Source organism: Heterocephalus glaber, unplaced genomic scaffold, assembly GCF_053883595.1.
Source record: "Heterocephalus glaber isolate CG9 unplaced genomic scaffold, H.glaber_assembly_v1.0 deba00001429, whole genome shotgun sequence".
In the NCBI taxonomy this organism is placed as follows: domain Eukaryota; kingdom Metazoa; phylum Chordata; class Mammalia; order Rodentia; family Bathyergidae; genus Heterocephalus; species Heterocephalus glaber.
The window spans coordinates 3554245-3570526 of record NW_028258294.1 but is presented as its reverse complement, the minus strand read 5'-3'; the positions used below and the strand labels follow the sequence as shown (position 1 = coordinate 3570526).

Here is a 16282-nt window from a genome sequence, read left to right as displayed (position 1 = left end):
TCTAATTACTTCCCAATAGACCCCAGCTTTTAAAGATTGTCTTATGTCAACTACTATTACCACACTAAGACCATGTTTCTAGCTCACACTTTTGGAAGACAAACCATATCTAAACCATAGCACTACCCCTTAGGCTATCAGAATGGCACAGTGATTAGTTAGGCACAGAGAACCTGCAGACAAAACCACCTGACCTCAAAGCCCTAGGGCCCCTTAACTGTGTGATTTGGGGCAAGTTACAATAAAAAAACCAAACCAAACCAAACAAAACCTCTCCTGCCTCAGTTTCTTCATCTTTAAATTAGAATAGATAGTAGTATCTACCATAGATGTTAACTATCATTATGAGTCCTTTCACTCTACTTTGTTTTACAGATAATGACATCACTGTCTGATAGGCTCTAACCTGATGATCTCTAACCTCCTTGAGGTAGGAGTATTCAAGCCTTTTCATTTTTTGTAGCTCCTTTGGGCCTAGAACATAGCCCCTAGTTATAACAAAATAACAAAACTAGTTATTTGGCAGATTTTGGAAAACTTAGTCCCAAGATCTTCCACCTTTTCATTTCTAATATTCACAAGGTGACTTTCACCATGAAATGAGTAATTCTGTAAATTAACGCTGCTTGTTATCATTAAATTCAAATTGGACATTAGACCAAACAGTCTCTAGTTCATTGCATGTTGGAGCCCAGGACTGCCAACTCTTAATCTAGGGGCCCTCTGCTCCAGGTTGCTGGACTGTATTAACTGCTTTCCAGAGCTGTGTGCCAGCCTGGCTCTGGGCGGCCATGCACAATGATGACCAAGGTTACAGTGGAGCACAGTTCATTTTTCAGGGAGCCTCACCCATGACTCATGGACAAACTGATGAACAAACACATACTAGTAGGAAATATTCTTAGTCCTGCAGGACAAAGTTCAGCTGTAATCAAGTTTTCAGGTCAAATTCAGATCTGTTTCTGAAACATTTTCCACAGATATTTCTCACATCTTTACTGAGACATTTCTTTGGTCTGTGTTCATGGATTTATGCCAAGTAGCAGTTTACCCAACACTGTTATTCATTTATTTGTTTTCTATACACTGTTTGACTTTTCCCATATTTGGCCTCAGCTAAGGAGTCTTGGCGTATACTTTATACATGGCTAGTTAGTTAAGACTCTTTAGTATTTTTGATCTTAATACAAAAAAAATTAGATTAAAGCCCAGTTCTAATAATAAACTAGGAACTAATCATTTTCTTTTAAGTGAGAATTAACTTCAATTTAGCTCTCTTCAGTGAATTTCACAGCATTAATGTTGAACCATAATTCAGGTCAAGTAGAATATCAACTCCTTGGTGTGTCATTAATAGTGCCTAGATCATGAATAAGAGCCATACAAAGTAGCACAGACCCACAGAAATGAGCTTGGAGAAATTAGGCCAGACAGGCCTCAAAGAAATTAAAATATAAGGTGCTATCTTCTCTTTCTCTTCTGGAACAGTGTCTTGTTGTTCATGACTAACCTGAGGCACCAGGCTGAGTAGGCATGGGTTTATTGCGTAGAGAGGAGTTAAAAGTCTCAAAAGTTGGTTCGCCAACTTTGTGGCATTCATACCTCTAAAATAATATTCCATTGGCAGGAGCTTTATTCCAGAGACTTCTGAGCATTCCTTTACTAATTCAGTCATTTTTCAAATGTTTTTTAGCACCACTGTGGGCAGAAATTAGGGAAGAAAAATGAATAGAACACAAAGATTTTAGTCTGGTGGAAAGACCAAAACAGATGGTTAAAGCTCTGTGTTTGACCAGTGTTACAGCAGAGCTGTGGCCATGAGGCTGCCAGGGAGGTAGAAAGTGACTCCAGTGAAGAGAATGTCACAGAAAATCATGAGGAGAGAACATGCACAGTGGGAAAAATGGTAACAGGAGGCACCTCACTGAGGACTCCCTGAGGAGACGGAATCAAGGTTGAATGCAGACACTTCTGACAGAGTGAATGCCTTAAGCTAGCAAGTAGAAGGAACAAAGCAGAGTGAACAGTCCTCTTTCCATATAATCCCCACCTGAAAGCTGAGCTAAAACTTGACAGGGAAGTAAGTGAGAATGAACAAAGACTAGGAGCCTGCCCCACCCCTGGGAGGGGGGATGAAGTAGGTTCTTGGTTCTTTGAGGACCAATTTAGGGCACCAGGGTCAGAGATGGGGGTGCCCTAAGAGACCCACTAAGAATATTGCCTATTTGGTAATTTGGGGGAAAGTATGCGCTGGTTTTTGTTTTTGTAAGCCAGAGGAAAGCTATAAATTGAATCTGAATTAATGTGGCTTATGTAATTAAAATGGGCAAAGAAAGAGTTTCACTTTAGGATGAGAAAGACTACTGAATTCTTTCTAATCACTCCAAAACTCCACTCTACCCTCAAAGAGCATGTGCTCTTTCTTTTACTCAAGAGTACCTCAGCATTCTTCTTTGCCCTCCAAGGTTTGGCACAGTGACCCTTTCTTCTCTAGACTCAAATTGTTGGGTATCTTTGCTCTAAGCTTCCACAGCAATTAGCATATCCCTCTAGTTGGATTTGCACTCCACACTGTATCGTCACTATTTACTTTTGTATCTGCCCTTCCACTAGGACGTGAGCTCTCTAAGGGCATAAATTGCCTTTCACTTCTATATCCCCAAGAGTTAATCAAGGACTACAACATAGTAGCTGTCAATACATTTGTGTGGATGGATAGATGGATGACTGATTGATCCCAATCAGTAAAAGTTTGCATTCTCCTTATGAATCCAGACCTCACCGAGTGGAAGCTTAGAAAAAATGCTAACATATCTTGAAATTGTGACAAACCATGAATAAAAAGCAAATGCCTCAGGCCAATTCAAACCTGTTTTGAATTTTGTAGCTTTATATTCCTGTTCACATAAGCACTGTAATTTTAGGTCAGGGCTTATTTATCAGCAAGGTTTCAAAAATGCAAAAGGAGATGAAATCTAATCAACAAAATTCACACTAGGAGCCAGGAGGTCTACCCTCTCCTCCTGATCCCCTCAACTCCCTGATCATGTAACCTAGATGAGCTTCTTATCTCTGTAGGCTTCCAGCCTCCCCTCCTCCAGCCTTTCCCTTTGCACCCATCCTCCCCTCAGTTATCTTTCTTATAAGCAAATTAGTCAACTTGTTTCTTTGCTTCAAAACCCCCTACCACCCCCAGAGCAAAGTCCCAACTCCTTTGCAGGCAAGTAAATTCTGTTGTTTATTTCTTGAGACTTTTCTTCCTTTTTCAAGTCCTTATATCCAATTAGTCCATCCTCTCATCCTCCTAAGTGAGCTACTCTGCCTCTGTGGTTTTTCTACACAGTCTCTGATATCGGAACCACTTTCCACACTCCACCTGGTGAGCTCTTGTTTGTTCATCTTTTAAGATATAGTCAACAAAGCCCTTAGAGTTGCTTCTTCAGCATGGCCTTCTCTAACTCCTTCAGAGATGTAAGCACCTCCTCCACTCTGCTCCCATAGCATTTTTGCTTGTTTACCTCAAATCACTCGTAACCCTGGTGGAAATTATTTGCTTACTCATCCATCTCAGTTGCAAAACTTTGAGTTTCTCTAGGCCAGAGGACATTACTAGTTACAATCACTCAGGATATTCTCTAATATATGTTAGTTGAAAAACATCAAATGAGTTATATTGCATTTTATACATGCTGTCTCTCTAATTTTGACTATTATTTACCTTTCTATCTCTCCATAAAACTTAATAGTAAAGATTGGTTTAGCAGCCATCAGGAGGCATGGGTTGCTTTTCACCCTTTATATTTGATAATATCATGTAGTTGTTGCCTTAGCTCTGTAAAGCAGTCATTACTATTACTGTTACTTTACACATTTGAAACTGAGGCCCAAAGAAGGTAAGTATCTTTCCCAAGTCACAATTGGTAGGTGGTAGAGCTGGATTTAAACAGAAGCCTCTTGAACTTCAAAGCCCGTGGTCTTTCCATAATACCATCTGCTTTCCCAAATGTCTGCACCAGGTAGGTTCTCATTTGATTAATTGCTCTGAATTGCAATGAATAGGACTGTGAAAGTCAGGCTCACCCTAACTTGTAGCTGGGGCCTGGCCATGACCACAGGTCACGCATGAAGTCCTGTTCGGCTACATCAAAATGCTGGTGCACATAGAGACAAAGTCCAGATCATCCTCTGGCAGGAAACTGTGTCTCCTAGCACACGGAATCAGTACTTCATTTCCTGGGATTGAATGAAGCCCTTAGCACAGTTTACGGGTTTATCCTGGTGTCTAGCCCAGAAACTGTCTTCTCCTTGGCTCCCTGAAGAGTAAGAAATCACTGACTTCTGGGATGTTTTTCTGGTTGCTGAGCCCTCAAGGTAAAAGTTCTCTTGCATGGGAGAGAACAAGCCAAGTTTACCCAACTCACAGGGTAACAGGCAGCCCTGAGCCACATTCCTTTTAGAGCTCACAAAACATGCCCACTTCTCCATGCCAGGGGCATGATGCCTGTCCCCTAAGGGCAGAGGTCTTTGGCTCCACTGAGTTTAGGACATAAGGCAGAGATCCTGCTGCAGAGTTCCCTTCAGGCTAGAGTCTGTACAGAACCCTGAGAAGTTTCTTTTTCTCTTTCTCCTTCCACAGCTGCTGCAAAGCCTTCAGCTTACATGGACAGGAGAGGCTCCCTAAAGGATCTCTGTTCTTGTCCTGAAAAATGATCCATAGGAGTATAGGAGAGTTAAAGGGAAAAAGAATATTTACATGCTTGTTTTGTTGTTGTTGTTATTTGGTACCAGAGATCTAACTCAGGTCTTTGCACTTGCGAGGCAGGTGGTGGAACCACTGAGCTAAATCCTAGCCCTACATGCTTGTTATATGCCAGCTGTTTAAAAATACACTTTCTCACTTAATCATCACTGTAATTATTTTCCTGTTTTAAAGATATGCAAACTGAAGCTGACTCTAATAAAACAACCTATTTTACAGCGATGCCTGTCATTAAAAAAAAAAAAAGATACTGAAAAACCTTTGACCTTACTCCTGACAATCAGCTACTGGAACTCAGTGTGACAGTAAGGTGGAATATACAGGTAGAATCTCTGCCTTGGACAGGTCTGAGCATTGTCTTAGACTGTTCTCTTTTGTTGTATGTGTCCCTGCTGGAATTGAGAATTGTATCTGGAGCCCAAACCTAGGTGCCTAGCACTAGGGAAAGGTAGTAGTTTGAGATTTACAAAAAGAGCCTTGAACTAGGAGTTTGAATACATTTGCTTGAGCCCCAGCTCCTCTGTTACTAAGACTTGAGAACTTGCCTTGGTTTTCTTATCTGGAATGGAAAGTAAAAATTGTTAATTTCCCATTTTGGGATTTTAATAAGCATTAAACAGGATTTTAGATGTTTTTGTGTTGTGAGGAGGCCTGCAGAGACCTGGCATACTCATAATGAATCACCTCTTGACTGACGCTTAAGCTCAGGTGCATATTTACAGATTTTCACCATTTCTGTTGTCCACTACACTAGTAAGAGAAAAGTTTTTAAAATTCCAATTTTTCTGCTGTTAAATGAAAATTACATTGTAGATAAAGCAGAACAAGCTTAGAGCTGTTCAGGAGCGGTAATGAGTTTGTTGGTGGGTCTCCTGGATGTCTGCATCCTGGTAAGGTCAGGCCCCACTGTCTCTGATGTGGCCCTTCAAGTCCATAGCCCCACTTGAGATGACCACCAATAACTACTACCTGCCTGTATTTTTAGCACACCTCACGTTGTACATCAATCATGTGTTTACATGTCTGACCCCCTTCTAGACTGTCCTGAGTGGGCAGAGAATGTGTCTGTCTGGTGCACAGCTCTATGTTTAGTATACACCGTGGTGCCTGGCACGCTGCCTAACTGTTTGATGAAAGTATTCATGGAAAAGGGAACACTGAAAATGTTATAGTGTCAATACAAGTAAGGATCACATGTATGAAGTTATATCAAATATTTCCTGAGTGTCAAGCCCTATGCTACATGCTTTACATATATTATCTCATTTAGTGCTCATAATAATCTTGTGGTAGACAAAAATATCCTTATCCAACAGAAGGGGATATTAAGATCACACAGCAAGAAAGTGAGAGAGCGTGGACTTGATTCTAGGTCTATCTGACTCAAGAGTCTGTACAACTCATCATATCAATCAGTAGATCATCACAAACAGACAAAAAATAAAATAAAAAATTGCGGGGCTGAAGACTTTTTTGTGATCGATAAGTAAAAGTTAAATAAAAATAACTTAATCAACATTTAAACACAAGACATTTTCCCTAAATGGGCATGCATGAGCACACACTTGCACAAATACACACATGTGCATGACTTATTTTTCCATGAAAGCTCAGTTTAATTCTCAGGGAGGCTTCCTTGACTGAGAGTGATACCTGTTTCCTTCAGACTCCTTCCTTCCTTATGAAAGCTGGCACATGGGTGGTTCAGTGGTAGAATTCTCGCCTGCCTTCCTTATGAGGGTAGAGTTTCAGTGGGTACTTATCATAAGTAGTCTTAATTGCTTTTATAACTTAGGTCTATGATTTTTCTTTCTAAACAATGAGAGATCTGAACTACTTTTCAAGGGTCCTTTCTATATTGCACATTGTAGAAGATGTTTTCTGACTTCCCACTGGCACCATCGCTTCCTTGCAGAAAGAACACTTTTGCCTGGGGCAGGCCCTCCTTGATAGCAGAGCTCTTCCCTGATTGCTTTAGAAGAACCCATTTTCTGCTGTATCCTGACTAAAATATAAGTTCCTGGGACTCCTTATGCTGTCTCAGTACCTAATACGGGACCTGGAGCATAGTAGGTTCTCTGTGTTTCTTAGATAAATACATGAGTAAGTAGATAAATGAAATAGTGGTGATAATTATATCCCTAATGAAAATCTCTAATATTGTTGGCATTATTAAATTGACAGTAGTAAATTTTTTGTTTTGTGCTTTGACTCTCCAAGGGCTTTCTGCCCATAGAATCAGGACAGAACATTTGGAATCAAAGTGCATACAGCTGCAGGCATATGAGCAAACTTTGACTAAGCTTGTTTCAGACTGCCTGCTGACCCATTGCCCTGCTACTTGGAGTTATTACCACATTACCCTCCTTGATTTCAAGATACTTTCATAACATGAGGCAATGCCCCAGCCCACAGCTTTATTGGGATGGTTGTTAGCTTCCTCTCAGGTGTCATCACCCATCTTTGGTGGGAGGGGGTGGGGTGAAGGGGGTGTTAATATTTCACTTTGGCAGTAGCATTTTCCCTGGATCCTGTTGTTAAATGGGAGATTTCTGGAAAGCCTTTGCCAGCAGCTGCTCCTGAAAATGGAGGGGGTGCCCTATACATCTCCATTAATGCGTCTGCTAGGACATTCACTCGCTTTACTTTTTCTTTATTTTTTGCCTTATTGTTGGTAAGAAATCCAGTACAGTGGTGGAGAGCATGCATTTTACAATTAGCAATGGATCTCCATCCTTCTTCTGCCTCTTTTTAGATATTTGCCTTGGGCAAATCAATTAATTTCTGTGAGCCTTAATTTTCTCAGTTGAAAACCAGGAATCACAATATTACCTACTACACAGAGTTATTGTGAGGCCTGAATACTGCAAAAGGTTTATAATATAGCAGCAAATGAGGTACACTCAATAATGTTAGTTATGACATTAAACTTTTATTTGGTGTATCCACTGCTCACACTGAGTATGAAACGGGCAGTGAGCACCTGCAGGTGAGCTTTTACCATTAACAACATTTTTATGGAGGGAAAAAATTTCAGATTTACTGAACCCTAGACTGAAAGCATTACTTACCTGAACTCATTAAATATTTAAAAGGACGCAACTTACAGGTAAAACTCAGGGAGTTAAGGCACTTGCTCCATATCATACAGCCTGGGTGGGAACAAGTCTTTCTGACAAATGTTCTTTCCCGGTTTTGCAGCAAAAAAATCTAGGGCCCACTGGAACATTTAATTGTTCCATTCAGTGATAAATCTATGCATTTACTTTGATATTTCTGTCACAGTCATTCGTTCTCATACTTATAAACAAGTCTACATATAGTTCTTAACTTTCTCTTACTTCCTTTTCAGGCCTCAAGATGTTCTCTCAGTCCTGCTCCAATTTCTCTTTCTACTCAATCCCCACCCTGCCTCCTTAGTCTGATTTCCTGGTAAATGCTCATCTCTGGGCCTATCACCTTCCTCCTTTTGGTTTCCAGCAATTCCAAATCGGTGACTTCAGCTTACTCTGTGTCTGGAACTGTTTGTGCTAGTCTTAGCAGGACTGGTATCATAGGCCCAAGCCCAGGCTGACTCTGCTGCCCTTCAGTCTGGGGTAAGGGGAGACTAAGAGAGAACTAGAGGATGAGAGTCAGGAAGACAGCTAGCCTAACAGGTGAGAGAAGATATTATGCTTGGAGATGCCACTGAGACACCTGAGAAGTAGGAATGTCCCTCCGGGCTCCTGGGAGATCTCAGGGAAGCAAAGGCTGCAAGGCCTTCAACTTGGGACAAACTGCTGGGCTTTAAACTGGTATTAGTTCAGGAGGAATTCAATTCCAACAGGATCCGAAAAGAACAAGCTTGGGGATTTTTGGGCAGACTTAGTTTTAGTCTGTTTGTAATAATTGACCAGCAGATTGTTGAAGAAATTCTGTTTTTTTGACATTCAGATTGGCTGTCCCACCCTGGCTATCCTACTCAGACTTGCACTAAAAATCCTTTGGCAGGCATTGGGTTCTGGTTTTTAGTTCTGAAAATGCAGTTACTATATCTAACCTATGATCTAAAATACCAGAGGGCATGGAATATTCTATCATTGCACTCCATGTTTCTGACTTCCTAAGATTAGTCCTCTTGCCTACTATGTTATTTCTTTGGTCAAATGAAAAACAATTATACAAGTAATTATAAATAAATTACTATGTCCTTTGCAAAAAAATTTAATTAACCAGTAGAAAATAAAAATCTTGCAAACCCCATTCAACCTCTCTTCCCTTTGTAAATTATCTGCTCTTTATTAAGTGGTACATATAAATATCTGCCCTAAGTTTTTCTATGCACTTCCACATATCAGAACATCCAGTGAAGTAAAGACTTAGAGGTTAGAGAAAAAGGGAGTAGCCAGCCCTGGCAGAGCTAAATGTGTTATAACTGACATTATTTTCACATTTATAGTCACAGCACATAGTGATAATAAAATATAGACCAAGTAGATTTTATTACTTTTTATTGTTGCTTTCAAGTTATTGTTTAAAATTACTGCTTTAAATTAACCTCAGCTGATGCATCCTCTTACTGCCTATGTCCAGGTTAGATGGTTGCCCCTGAATTGTCTTACCTTGGTTTACCAATGTATACAAGCCTAATATATACATATGTGTATATATTTTCTATTTGGGGATCATTCTGTCATATTGTTCTTTAATTTGATTTTCCCCTCACCACCACTTAGCAATCCGTCTTTTGGATTTTTCCAAAACAGCACGTGAAATCAACATAGTTCTTTATTTTTTATTAACAGTCAAATAGTATGGTTGTAATATTATCCTACTAATAGATATTTATGATAATTAATATATAATAGTGATATTAATAGATAAGTGATAATTCTGTGCCACTGCAAACACCACATTATCACTTATTTCCAGTGACACAATATCGGAAGCTACCTAATGTTTAATATCTTTACATAATATCTAATATCCATATACATGATGTATGACAATAATATGATGTATGACAATAATATAGTACTCATCTTTTTTTTTCTTTCGATACTGGGAATCAAAACTCAGGCCTTTACATTGAACCAGCCATTTTAAAATTTTTTATTCTGAGACAAGATTTCACTAAGTTGCTCAGGCTGGCCTCAAATTCTCTGTCCTCCTGCCTCAGCCTCCCAGAATTCTGGAATTATAGGCATGAATCATCATGCTGGACTAATAAGCATCTTTTGTTAGTCAGTCTGTACTAGTCTTTGTTCTAAGTAATTTTGCATGCAGTAGCTCATTTAGTTCTCAAAATAACCCTATGATATAGGTACTATATATTACCATCTCTGTTGCCTGCTGAGACAACTAAGGTTGATCTCACTGAAATATCTGTAACTAATAAGTGGTTGAGCTGAGATTTGAACCACAGCACTAGGTCTGCACTCTACACCACTGTGCTGCATGAGCCTCATTGTGCCCTTATGCAAGTTATTCTCCAGGTTAGGTAGCTGAAAATGGGAAATTTAATACACACTTCCTTGACCTTCAAAAATTGCCATACAAGTTGATACTCCCACAGAGTTTGAGAGTGCCATTTTCCCTGAACTTATGCAAATGCTGGATTTAATAACTTTACTTATCTCTAACAAGCTGAAGGATGAAAAATATTCTGTTCTTATTTTGTTACATTTCCCTGTGTACTCATGAGAGTGGACTTCTTAAATGTCTATTGACTGCTTATACTTTTTTCCTCTGTTACTTATTCAGCTCCTTTGTCCATTTAAAAAATTATGTAATCTTTTTGTTCATTTGAAGTATTCTTAATATATAAAGGATACTAATCCTTTACTATACATTTGGCAAATATTTATCCTTTTCACTCTTTTTTAACCTTTCATTATAGTACCTTTGTTGTATGAAAGTCAATTTTAAAAAATAGTTAAACTGAATATTTAATTATATTAAATAATTATTAATATTTTTAGATGTGGTAACTATACCTATGAATGAAATTATATAATATCTGAGATTTGCATTAACGTGATGCAGTGAGATGAAATGAGATTGGCCATTATTCTATTGATGGTTATAATTTAATGATGTGTACTGAGGGCTTCATTGCACTATTTTCTCTTATTTTTGTAAGCGAAAAAATAAAACTATCCAGAAAAAATCTGTTCATCTTCTCTGTTATAATACTGTCTCTGTTTTGTGACAGAAGAGAGACTTCCTTATTACAGTGTTACAGAAATATTCAGTTTTTTCTGAATATTAATTTTTCTCATTTAGCTCTGTACTCAAGCTGAAAGTTATCTTGTACATTGTCTGAGGTAGAAATGTAATTTTTGTTTTCCAAGTACTGAGCTAATTTTCCAGTGTGACTTACGGAACAATTCATTTTTTTCTTCAATCTTAAATGTCACCACCATCTCTAACAAATTCCCATACATGCACACACTTGTTTCCGGATTCTAGAATGAATTTGCTGAGCCTGTTGTTAGCTCATAGTTTTCATTGCCATCTGTCACTTCCAGGGGAGCTTTAGAATCAGCTCACAAAGTTTCACTAAAAAATACTCCTAGGTTTTTAATTGAGATTTTATTAGGCTTAAAGATCAATTTGATGAAAATTTATTTATTTATTTTGTGTTAAATTCTTTTATTGGTACATTGTAGGTATACAACACACTTACATTTCTCATTGGGAATTGTACCTTTACATAATGCATCTTGGTTCTTATTTTTTCCCCATTCCTAGCCCTCCCTTCACGCCCTCCACCCTTCCCTATTTATGAAAATTTATATATTTTCAGTACTAATCTTCCATCCAGAAACATGCTGTCTCTACAGTCAGTTTTTGTTTTTTAGCAAAATCATAAAAGATATTTTTTTCTAGGTTTAAGTATATAAATTCTGTTGCTTGTATGAGTTGAATCCATGTTTTTCCCATAATATTCTTCCCAACACTTCTTGTATTCTCTTCATTTGGAACTTAATTCTAGCTTATTATTTTTCAATATTGGGCATTAAAATTATTTAAACAATTGTAAGCTTGCTATTTTTTTCTTCATTACTTTTGCTTGTACACAATATTGTCCTTTCTTGAATTAATTTATTTTTTTCATGGCAGCATATTCTGAAGTAGGAGGTAAATATTCTTATTCCTTGTAGGTCAAAAAATGTCCTACATTGTCTGTAGGAAATAAGAGAAAAGAAATTTGCTCTCTTATTTCAATGCTAGTATGGCTAACATGGTAAGTAATTCTAGGCTCAAAATTATTTTCTTTCAATTTTTGAGGTTATTGCTTCATTATTGCCCAGCAATCAAGAGTTATCTTTCAGAAGTATGAAAACCTCATGTTTGAAAATCTCATGTTTGTTCCTTTTTTTTTTTTTTTTTCGGTACCGGAGATCAAACTCAGGACCTTGCGCTTGTGAGGCAGGTGTGGTGCCACTGAGCTAAATCCCCAGCCCAGGTAATTTGTCTTTATTCCCTGAATACTTTATGGTTTTCTCTTCATCCTTTTTTATTCTGAAACATCCCTAAGGTTTGCCTAAGGATTTTTATTGACACTTGGTAGGCCCCTCTGAAGTCTTGAGCCTTTTGCTGGGGTTGAGGACATTTGCTATTATTTCTTTGTGAATCTCCTCCCTATCAATTCTCAGTTCTCTCCAGACACTTCTTTTGAATAAATGGAGGCCTTCTGAATCCATCCTATTGTCTCCTAGGGCTGCCATAACAAAATACCAAAGAATCAGCTCACCGCTCTGGGTGGCTTCAACAACAGAAATTCAATTTCTCACAGTTCTGCAGACTGGGAAGTCCATAACCGAGGTGCTAGCCAACTCAATTTCTGGTGAGGGCTCTCTTCCTGGGTTGCAGATGGCTGCCTTCTGGCCATAACCCCACTTGACAGAAAATTCTGGTGACTCTTCCACCTTTTATGAGGAATTAGATCCCACCTTTATGCCCCATTTAACTTTTATCACCTCCTCGCAGACCCTAATCTCCAAATACATCAGAGGGTAGAGCTTCAAAGTATGAATTGGTCAGGGGGTACAGAGAGAGAGGCACAGTTCAGTCCACAGCAGTCTTAATTTTCTCTCGAATTTTCCAGTCTTGATCTCTTCAGTAAAGCCAGGGATATATCATTTAGTTTTTGAGTTATATTTTATCATTCCTATAACCATTCTATTATTCATCCTATCTACTGCTTTAATTTTACTACTATATTTAAATTTTTTTGTTTTTCCTTTGTCATAGCAGTTATTTGTTCCTTTTTCTAGGAATCTGCTACAGTATTCTCATGCACTTTCTAAAAATGGTGCTGTTTTACAATTTCTTAAATGTTGTTTTCTGTACCATTAATTGTCTGTCTGTTCTCTGGGGTCAGCTCTGTAGAGCTGTTGAATTTTTTCAAGTAGTTGGTGATCCTTGGTTTTCCATTCATACCTATATTTGCAGGATAGGTTAATTAGTATGTATGTTGTTTAAGTTTGTAACCTCAGTTTTGAGACATCTCTTTCTCTACAGGCTCCTCTGAGGACTAGATGGTTAGTCTGGACTTTGTAAGTAGGACACTTTGAGTGGCAGACCCCCCTGTAAGGTCCCCAGAGCAGGCAAGGGGCAGGCTAGGGGAGCACCTCCCTCCTTTCTGTCACTCATCCCTTTGTGAAAATACTCACAAGGAAGCCTTTACTTTGATGAAGCTGTAGCTAACAGCCCAGGTAGGTGCTTGGGCTTTTCCTCTCGGTGTCTATGGCAGGTGGCAGGGGTTACTTCCAAGCCTGTTCTCTTTTTATCTCAGGCTGCTGTACCCTAGCAGGTGCCCTCTCCAGACATATATTCACTTTCTTATCAATAACCCCCTGCCACATACACACTGAAGTTCTCTGAAGTGAAGGAAGGAGGAGACAGCTCTGTTATTCCAAGGGCAGTTTAAAGATTAATAACCCTGATGATTGATTCACAGCTCCTATGCGCCTTTCCACTAAGCTTAGGGATTCTCTACTTCTGCCTTCAAAGTGATTTTCCCTGAAGAGTGTTTCAGAATGTGTTAATATTCTACTCTGGGTTACTCTTATCATAACTGCTTTTTATCAGATTTTTATCGTAATTTCTACTTTGCTTCTTGTATGCTGGTAGACACTTACAGTTTTAAATAATTTTTTCCGTCTTTTAAGGGATCACTGGTGGGAGGTCAGGTATATGTGTTTGTGCTTAATTCTCCATCTTGACTTGCCTTCTCCTTTTCCACATCATATCTGCTTTTGATAATGAAATTTCTGAAATAAAGTGTGCTGTTGCAAGATAGCTTCTTTGTTAATGAAAATAATTTTATTTAATGGTGTGTTAGACACATAAATTTTTGCTTTGAGTTCCCACAACAAATCTGTGATATAGGCATGTAAATCTACATTTGATAGCTGAGGAAGCTGATATTCAAGGTAGTTAACTAAATTAACCGAAGTCACACAGCCTGTAAGAAGTATACCCCAAGTCTGACTTCATAGCCCTCTTTACACTGTTATACACTGTTTAAGTGTTTCTGTTATATTTGTTTTCTCTGGTTTTTAGTATCTTCATCTTATTAATATGTAAGTTCCCTGAAAGTTCCTTGAAAGGAGGTCCTGGCTGTAGTTTTTTTTTCTATTTTAAAGTACCTGACTTAATGTTCTACAAGCTCTGGCAGTTTAAATTTTGTAGGCCAGCTATGTAAAACCATTAATTACAATTATGTTACTATTATGCACATAATTATACATTGGAAAGGTGCAACTGCTTTATTTGAGATCTTTAAATTTTTACAATGTCCGCTAAAGATTGGGTTGTAGATCAAAATCATAACTGGAGGGGAGGTCAAAGTTCACCTTCTGGCTGGAGTTGTTATAGCAACTCTAAGCAATAAGTCTGCATAATCAGAAGAGAGAACAAGAGGAAATACCTACTGATTGCTAAATTAGCTCCTAGCTAATTGCTTTTCTATTTCTTTTCTTTTGTATAAAATTCTTTTATTGGTACATTGTAGGTATACAACACAATTACATTTCTCATTGGGAATTGTACCTTTACATAATGCATCTTGGTTTTCATTTTTTCCCCATTTCTAGCCATCCCTTTGTGCCCTCCACCCTTACCTATTTACAAAGACTTTATTTCCATTTTTTCCATTTCTCAGCATTTTTCCTTTCCCTTCTTTCCTTTCCCCTGCCCCTCCCACTACCCCTACCCCTTTGGACCTTTTCTTCCTATTTTACATTATCGATTATTCATTCTAATCATTGCTACATTTTAGGTATACAACATAATGACATTCATCATTGGAAATTTGCACCTTTACATAGTCTCTCTTGGTTCTTACTTTTCACCCTTGCCCAGCCCTCCCTTCAACCCCTCCAGTCCTCCCTATTTACAAAGATTTTGTTCCTATTTTTCCATTTTCTCATATTAATCCCATTCCCTTCTATCCTTTCCCCTAGCCCTCCCACTTCCTTCCCTTTTGCCCCTTTTCTTCCTATTTCACATTGCCTACTATACATTTAGTCCTTATTTACACTTTCAGTTTCTCACACTAGAGAAACTATTCGGTATTTACACATGTGTGTCCTATTTATTTCACTTAAGAGTATCGCCTCAGTGTGCGTCCACTTAGCAATAGATGTCTCTAATTTCTCATTTTTTATGGCTGAGTAGTACTCCATTTTATTAAAAAACCACATTTTTTTTATCCAGTCTCCAGTTGATAGGCATTTGGGCTGTTTCCAAGTTTTAGCTATTACAAACTGCACTGCTATGAGCATGGGTGCACATATATCACTGTGGTATGATTCTTTTAATTCTTTGGGGAAGATCCCCAGCAGTGGAATAGCGGGGTCAAATGGGACTTCCAGTCCTAGTTCTTTGAGGTATGTCCATACTGATTTCCACAGTGCTTGCACCAGTCTACACTCCCACCAGCAGTGGAGCAGGATTCCTCTTTCCCCACAGCCCTGCCAGCGTTTGTTATTGGTTGATTTCATGATAGCAGCCATTCTTTCTGGAGTGAGGTGGAATCTCAGTGTTGTTTTCATTTGCATCTCTCGAATGACCAGTGATGTTGAACCTTTTTTCATGTATTTATTTGCTATTTCTACTTCTTTGTCTGAGAAATGTCTGTTCATTTCAGATGCCCATTTTTGGATTGGGTCTTTAAATTTGGGAGGTCTGATCTTTTTAAGTTCTTTATAAATTCGAGATAGTAGACCTTTGTCTGAGGAAGAGCAGGTGAAGATTTTTTCCCACATTGTGAGTTGTCTCTTCACACTGCTGGTGGTTTCTCTTGCTGTGCAGAAGCCTTTTAATAAGAAGAGATCCCACTTGTTGAATGATTGTTTGTGCTAGTTCACGAGCAACTGAGGTTTTGTTCATAAAATCTTTTCCTACACCGATGTCTTCAAGGGTTTTACCTAACCTCTGTTCCAACTGGTTCAGAGTTTCTATTTTAATATTTAGATCTTTAATCCATTTTGATTTTAGTTTAGTGCATGGTGAGAGATACAGGTCTAGTTT

At 38.5% G+C, this 16282-nt stretch overlaps 1 protein-coding gene and 1 long non-coding RNA gene across 2 annotated transcripts in view; one reads left to right on the top strand and one right to left on the bottom strand.

Moving 5' to 3' along the window:
- Positions 1 to 16282, bottom strand: part of LOC147827843 (uncharacterized) — an 83964-nt gene that overhangs the window by 24017 nt on the left and 43665 nt on the right. The window lies entirely within an intron of this gene.
- Positions 13419 to 16282, top strand: part of Picalm (phosphatidylinositol binding clathrin assembly protein) — a 186906-nt gene continuing 184042 nt past the window's right edge. Inside the window, exon 1 of the mRNA XM_087212108.1 lies at positions 13419 to 13461. The gene's annotated coding sequence lies outside the window, so the exon portion shown is untranslated. The remainder of the gene's footprint in view (positions 13462 to 16282) is intronic.